Source organism: Aulonocara stuartgranti, assembly GCF_965226115.1.
Source record: "Aulonocara stuartgranti genome assembly, chromosome: 12".
NCBI classification, from domain to species: Eukaryota; Metazoa; Chordata; class Actinopteri; order Cichliformes; family Cichlidae; genus Aulonocara; species Aulonocara stuartgranti.
In genome coordinates, this window is record NC_138948.1 from 27,614,420 (window position 1) to 27,623,012 (window position 8,593).

Below are 8,593 nucleotides of genomic sequence, written 5' to 3' on the forward strand. Positions count from 1 at the left end.
TTTAGTTTTTTTTCTGCAGATCTGTGTGGGAGTAAAGTTATAAAAAGGAAGCTAAGACTTAGTGTTTCTAAAATAAACTTGTGACTTTTTACAGGGCACAATTAAAATTTCCTTCTATGCTTTTCAGGATCTGTGAAACATAACTCCTCAACACACACACACACACACACACATACACAAAACTACATCGCTGTTTCCTGAACCAGAGGTTGTGACACACTTTTTCTCGACAATGCATATGCAGTGAAATCTGTTGTCATGCATGAGTGTGTTTCCATACTGCCTTACTGCTGCTTGTAGCATCAAGTGAATTATTAAGTACCTAGCTTCAAAAAGCTTGTAAAACTCTGTCCTCTTCCAAATCTGAAACTTTCTTTTTCTTCCCTTCTCCTCTTTTTCTCTCCTTCTCTTATTTTTGTCAGCTTCTCAAACATCAAGTTGTCTCCAGGTTTTCAAACGGGCTGAAAAATATGAGTTTCCCCAGCTTGCAAGCGCATTCAAAGGGCGCGTTCTTCAGATGTGCCACCTTGCAGCGTGGTGGTGGCTGTGCAGGAACAGGATCATTCAGATATGCTAATGGGTCAGCGGGGTAGCTCCAAGCGCGGCTTACCCCGCTTTAAAAGACAGCTGCCTTCTCCCTTTCTTTTCATGCCCTACTCTCAGCCTGCCTCTCTTTTTCCCACTCTACATTGATAGCAGGTTGAAATTTAATAACCATTAAATTTCGACTAATTAGACAGATAGAGCAATTAGCTGGGTGCATGTAAATCCAAGTCGGGAAATATGTCAGACAAAGAAGAGTTCAGAGGATGAGTTTGGCCAGTCGCTGAACGCAGCTGAGGTTAGAGTCGGCACAGTGTAGGCTAATGATATCATGCTCAATGCAGAGAGCTGCAGATAATAGAGCAAGTGCCCAGTGGCCCTCCCCTTGGTAAAGTGGCCCTCTGTGTCAGTGCCTGTGTGTTAGCCGTTGGCTGTGCCGCCGTCCCACACTCTCCTGGGCTATCTATTCTCTCCAGCCAGAGTCATGCTGCGCAGGAATCCTGGGTGATTGGGTTTCTTTCAGGGGCCTTATAGTCAGTCATAAATCGGAGGGGATCCTGCCCAGCCCCTCTCTCTCGCCCCTAACCCTGGCTCCAGCTGGCAGGGGACGATTGTTGGAGAGCCGAGGTCATTGGAGGGTCGCTCTCTGTGGTGCTTCTTAACTCCCTTTGCCTATTTTTTTGTACCCCATCCACTTTACTATCCCCCCCTCCCCTTTTCTCTGTGTCTCCCAGCTGAGGTTGCTAGGGTTTGGTATTTGCTTTTTAAGACCATGTTGTAATTACAGAGGAGCTCTACTCCCCTTGCCGCCTCTGGCTCACTCGTCTCTCTCTCTTTTTTTTTATCACTGCTGATTGGTGGTAAGAAGCTATGCTGGGGCCATCTCACCGCTCCGCAACAGGATTTTGTACTGTCTCTCCCCCTGAACACACACAGAACTGATTCATTCACATCTTCTAACCTTTTCTGCAGCAGAAAGAGGGCGGCATCCTCACTCCAGACAGACAGCTCTCTGCACACCTACAGAGAGGAAATGACTACTAATTTTTGTTAGCATTTGCATGCAATCGCTGCAAAATAAACTGAGGGGGAAAAAAGTACTTTGATAAAAGTGCAACTGTTGCATGTCAGTAAAATTTCTCAAGTTGCACAACAAATCAGTGTGCCACAGGCTCAGGTCACATTTCTATCTGGTATAAGCCAGCGGCTGCTTGCTGTTTTAGGAAGAAGAGTCTGTTTTTGCTGTTAAAGCAGCAATGCCACCACAGAGAACATCAGACACAGCCCTGAACTGTCTTTTCTGTGGGTTTGCACTCCTCCGCCAACATCTGGGACCATAAACCAAGATCAAAAAGCAAAAACAATACCTCAGTGACAACAAACAATCATTGTACCACTGGATGTGGAGGAGGAGTCGCCTTGAACAGCAGTTTGGCCATGGGGGGAAAGGTTTTCACAAGCAAGATGAGGGCAGTCGTTAAATTATCTGAGTTCTTAAGTGCTGTCTTGAGCTCAATTTGTATTATAGGAAAAGAAAGCTAGAGTTAATTCTAACCAAAATCCTGCAAATTGCAAAATAATACAGGAACAGGGGCTGCCTTTTAGAGAATTTAGTGCAGCTGCTGCACAAACCTGACTGCTATAGATGCCTGTGATGCAGCAGCTAATCATAAATATGCTGTACGAATAACTCATTAAAATACAGGCTGTAACTAAACGATTATCTCCGCGTCACAAATCCTTTAGAGTGAGTGAAGCATTTGATGCTATGCAGAGGCTTGTCTTTCCCCCCTAACACACTTCAAAGCGAACAGAACCAAAATATCACAGAAATGTGTACAGTGTATCACTACAGAAGCATGGCTAGTCTTTCATGTGAATGGAAAAGTGCCATAAACTAAGCATTGTTGCCTATGAAATAGGATACAGGCTGGGAAAAGCTATTGTTCTATTTCAGTTTGCTTGAATCTCCTGTGTTGCTTGCTGACTCGCCGCTTCACCATCCTGACTTCTGACAATCAGCATCTGCACCAGGGACGCCATTTCTTCCCACGAGGCAGATGGGAACAAACCCAGGATAATCACTTAAAAAACAAAAAAAACAGGACGCCATTAATTGTTTGCCTCGATTGAAGTATGTCCCTTGGTACTCGACAGGAATTTTATTAATCATTTTAGTGGTTTGACTTATTGGGTGCCAATGAGCACAGATGAATCGTCTGGCGAGGCACAAATCGTTGGTAGAAGCCCACATTACTCTGCATAAGCCAGACCTGTTCATAACTATAGACAGGGAGTCCATAGTGGACACCACTGCTGCAAGTGTATGAAGAGCCAGAGTAAAACCAGACCAGGACTCCTGGACTCTGCTCAAGAAACCTGATTCACAATCATACTGAAATTTGTATCTAATTTTAACAACTTCCAGCTGGTGAACATAAGAATATTATTGGATATGGGTTTCTCTTTATTTCTAGATATAAACCAGACAGTCAGCGAACTTAAAGAAACATCGCTTCCCATTAAGCCCAGACCACTGAAGCTTAAATGTTACCAGCTTGACAAAATAGACATGTTTGTGGGCAGCTGGAGGGGTTCAGGCTTGTTCAGACATGTCTGAACAGACAAGGTGACATTATAAGAAAGCAAGGATGATATCCCAAGCAGTTCTCCATTCAAAAGTAGTGCAAAAAATGAGGTGGAAAACTATATCGAATATGTGAGTTATAAAGAAAACGATACTTGTTATGCAGACATTCATGAGGGACTGCACTAATTTAAGGAATCTAATTGGACAGAGGCTTACACTTCAAAACTCTCTGCCTTTTGTCAACATGCCTTCGAGGTAAATCAGTACAAGAAACTGTATTTTAGGGCGCCAACAATATATCTGAGCTAAAACAACAGTATCATACATCACATCTCACAACAGACTGCGCTGAGGAGTGACATTTGTACAAGATATCATAAACACATCAACACTGAGCTGAATGTCAACAAGCTTAAACTCACACCTCCAGACAACAGAGCAAACAATTACTGAGTCAGAGTCTGTGCAGAACTGAGGACTTCCTCCCCATGTTGTTGGAGCTGTCTGCCTTGGCATTGTTAGAGCACCAGTTTAACAGCCTGGCTGTGGCCAGATCACAAGGGCTGTAACTGCTGGATGAAAGGGCTTCACCAAAAGGTGCTAATGGAAACGTCCTGAACCTGAAACCCAAGCCTCTCTGTCAAAACCGCAGAGGGGAAGGGGGTGAGAGAGCGAGGTCGAAGCAGACGCTGAAATCTAGAGAGGCTGCGGTTATTTCTCCCAAGTGAGAGGGTCATAGTGGTAACAGCGTGTCTTTGCAGTCATTGCTTGTGGATGGGGGACAAGGGTGTCAGTCATCACAAGAAAGAGGAGTTGTGGGAGGGGATTGGGGAGGTGAGGATACCAAACAGTTTGTGTCAGCACGCAAAGGACACGAGGCTATCTGAGCAGGTGTTTGCGGACCATCGGCTGTCGGCCCGTTTGACAGTTAAAAGTCTGCCTACACTGAAGACTGTCAACAGCACTTGACACTTAAGACGGCACTTAAGGCACAAACATTTTGTTTAGCCTCCTTTTGGCCTCCCTCTCATGCGACTGAAGGTACGCATCTTCTCAACATCTGTAGTGAAGATGAAACGGAATAATAATTGCACGCACCCATTAAAAAGGCCTCTGTTCTTCTTGCGAGCTTCAGACACAGACTTCGTTGTCGAAAGAAAGAAGTTCAGTGGGTTGTTACATTGAGGCCGAAGTTAAAACATGCACACAAATGCATAGCAATTTTTGTCAAATTCAGGGGTGATTTTAGCCCATTTTTGGGGGTGCTTCAGCAGATTTCTTACTTTTTTTTGACAATATTTGCTGTTTGTGTGACACACTACTAAAAATATAAAAAGCATACAGTACTGTACTTGTTTGAGACGTAACATTTTAACAACAAAAGTATAGATAACCCCCCCTCCCAAAATGGTTTGTTCCAGCTCGCCTCTCCCCTGCTCTGGCTCTAGCGCTCTTGCTGCCAGAGCGATGCTGGCTGAGACGCAACGGAGCGGAGGTGTAAGTGCCTGGCTTAAAACAGGACATATTAGCTGCATTTAACCTTCAGTTACTCTTTATATAGTTAGGTAGGAGTCAGACCATGTTTCTTTTTAGCTGAAAAACATTACACCAGGTAACCTGCTGTGTTGAAAATGTGTTTTTCTACAATGTTTGTTGCTCTGTAGTAAAATCAGTGACATTTGAACGTCCTGTTGCTCCCATTGAAATGTATACAGCCTATTTAAAATCTAAAACTTTAAATTGGCCGTAGCCTGCTGTTGGTTACCACTGTCCTGTATGAAACTCCTGTTGTGTGTGTGTGTGTGTGTGTGTGTGTGTGTGTGTGTGTGTGTGTGTGTGTGTGTGTGTGTGTGTGTGTGTGTGTGTGTGTGTGTGTGTGTACAGAGAGACAGCCAGGTTCATAATGGATATAAGGAAATTTTTTCAAAAAAAGGAGCCACATTCAGGTAAAAGTGTAAAATCAAATGATCCATCAATCAAGAATAATGTTGGATCAGTGTTTCAATATTTATATCTTTTATTAGATGTACATGTGGTTTGGTTATTTGCCTTTTGGTTGAAAGTACACTGACAGAGGACTTTTTGTTAGTGATCTTAATAGAATTTTTTTCATATTAATGTAATTTTTTCATCTAATTGAATACAATCTATTTGTGTATGATTGTCAGTCCAAAGAGGGAGAGAGAAAGAGGGGAACGCGAGGAGAAAGTACAAGGTCAGGAAGAACCAGGTAAGAAAACAGACAGGGAACAGTGACACAACAGAAACTGTTGAACTGACAAAGAGAAAAAAAACCCTCACACAATCTGGAAGTTGTGTTCTCCCTATATTAAAGCAGCTATACAGAATCTGCAAAACAAACTGGTTTGAAACAGTTTTGACCCTCTTTAACAACATTCCAACATAACATTATCATTGATTGGGGAGATTACAGTAGAGCCACAACTTTAGTAAAATCTCAGCCAGTAATAGGTAGGCCAACTTTTGGACCGTCCAGTTGTCTGTATGACTGCCGCAGTACGTACATCACATTTGCACACTATCAAAAAGTGCCAAACAGAGTCCGGTGGAGTGAGGAGCTGTAAAGAGAAGCAGATGCTCTGTTTATATTCTAAAAATGTTTTAAGCTAGCTTGTTTCAAAGGTTCTGTACAGCAGCTTTAAATGTTTTCCAAAAGCACATATACACTTAACTTATCAGTGTTTCTCAAACGTTTTACAGTGTGTACCACCTGATAAAAATGTCAAGCTCTCCCAAGTACCACTATGAAAGCATGAAAGTCATAAATCTTACAACACAAAATTATTATTATTAAATTAGTAAAATTAGTATCTGCAATAAAGATTTTTTTATACATTGTATACATTCTACGACAGGCAAAGTTGCCTCCATTTTTATAGATTTTATTAATATTTTGTAATAATCTATTTGTAATAATTTATTCTGTTTTGGGAGTGTTTTTTTATGTATCTGTATTATATTATACATACACATTAAAAGTGAATCTCTGTCCAAAAAATGCACTCAGTTTACTTTTTACTCACTGTGAGCATCATTCATTATTCTCCTCCAGTAATTAAGGTTAGGATATGTATTTTTTTTCTATTCCAATCCATTCTTCTTTTGCAGCATTTAAATAACCTTGATCAGATTTGATGGTTTTGTTACAGACTTTTCAAAAAAGTGTTTTGCCTTTCTTTCACAAATGTGGGGATTAAATTGTGTTAAAATTCATAAAACAGTGATGTCATGGTCTGTGACAAGGACCCAGGCACAGAGAGACTTGATGAATTTAAGAATCTTATGATTTAATAAAGAAATTTGCAGACTTGCACAGAGATGGTAAAATTCTGATGACTGATAACGGAGATGAAGACAACAGATGATGAGGACAGGGAGGATGCAGGGGTTTAAATGCACCAAAGTGACAGTCAGAGAGAACTCGGGACAACAATAAAGGATGCAGGGACTGACAGAGACAGGTTTATCTTGCCTGGCTGGGCAGCTCTCTGGGTGCTCAGCACCCTCAAAGCTCTGATCCTAGAATCGCCCCTGGTCAAATTACAACTAGATGCAGTGTGTTTGCCAAGTTAAGATTTAAGAGGTGTTGAGATCAAACACAAAGAAAACACAAAGAAAACTTTAAAAGGCACAGCGTTTATGCACACAGACTGGTTCTGGAGGATACAAACTGAAGCTAATACTAACACAAATCAAAATGACTTTCAAATATTTCAGCTTCATTTAAAAATATAACATATTTTTTGTTATAAAAAAGGATTTCAAGCTCATGTCATACAAAATTTAAATCATGTGCATTTAGAGTTTCAAAAAATAGTACCAGAGCCAGACTTATGCCAGGTTTACTGGCTTTTATTCATTAGTTGGGGAATGGTGTTAATTAGTGTTATTTTCACTAACTTTAGTCTAATTGTCATTATATTCATATTCAATCAATTCAATCATAGTAAAGCTAACATGGCCTTGTCTGTAGTTTTATATGCATCGGGCTGATATAAGTGTCTCATTTGTGTCATTTGAAATTTGTCAACAAACTGAATGAGCTCAAACTCTGTACCGTCACAATAAATGTAACAAAACACTGACACTGAGGCTACGTCCACACTTCCACGGGTATTTTTGAAAACTGAGATTTACCGTTTTCGTTTTAAAAAATAGTCCCATCCACACGTAAACGCAAAAATGAAGGAAAACGCTGCTAGGAACATGCCAAAGCAACAGGTGGCGATATATTCCTAACCTGTAGAAATGTTGGCCAATCAGAAGTCTAGAAACCTCGGTGGGAAATAGTAAACAAAGATGGGGCATAGAAGCAGAACCGAGTCGTATGTGTGAAGGGACAGTAACTGTGTGTGTATATGTAAGCATTTAAACACTGCAGAGAGTACAATTAACAGTAACAGTATTGTAGAAATTCATTTCACCAAAACAATAACGTGGTGCACAGTGTGACGTCAAAAATGGCGCACACCTTTTACGCTGCGTTTTCTCCGTTTTCTACGGTGGCTGGGAAGTGCAAAGCGCAACAAATTAAAAAACGGCAACAAATTAAAAATCCACAACAAATTAAAAAACGGCAACAAATTAAAAATCCACAACAAATTAAACAACTGCAACAAATTAAAAAACGGCAACAAATTAAAAATCCACAACAAATTAAAAAAACGCAACAAATTAAAAATCCACAACAAATTAAAAATCCACAACAAATTAAAAAACCGCAACAAATTAAAAAACCACAACAAATTAAAAATCCACAACAAATTAAAAAACCGCAACAAATTAAAAATCCACAACAAATTAAAAAACCGCAACAAATTTAAAAACCGCAACAAATTAAAAAACCGCAACAAATTAAAAAACCGCAACAAATTAAAAATCCACAACAAATTAAAAAACCGCAACAAATTAAAAAACCACAACAAATTAAAAATCCACAACAAATTAAAAAACCGCAACAAATTAAAAAACCACAACAAATTAAAAATCCACAACAAATTAAAAAACCGCAACAAATTAAAAATCCACAACAAATTAAAAAACCGCAACAAATTAAAAATCCACAACAAATTAAAAAACCGCAACAAATTAAAAATCCACAACAAATTAAAAAACCGCAACAAATTAAAAATCCTTGACGGAAAGGGATTGTCTGAAATACCGGAAGTGGAGAGTGATGTCACGAGAGGGGGCGTGGCCAGGATTTTTGGTTGAGGCGCCATGTTTCTGGGCCGAACAAAGCGCTAGCGAAAGAGGAGCGAAAGTACACGGATAACACCAGCTATGGTTCGTACTTGCTGTGCTGTCGGTTGTAAAGTTAGATCGCACGACCGGCAAGGGAATAAGGTTGAAAATGGTTTATCTTTTCATTCTTTCCCCACCTGGAAGCAACATGAGGCAGCTCATGTATCGGATGTTACCAAAAGAAGGCGTCTAGTC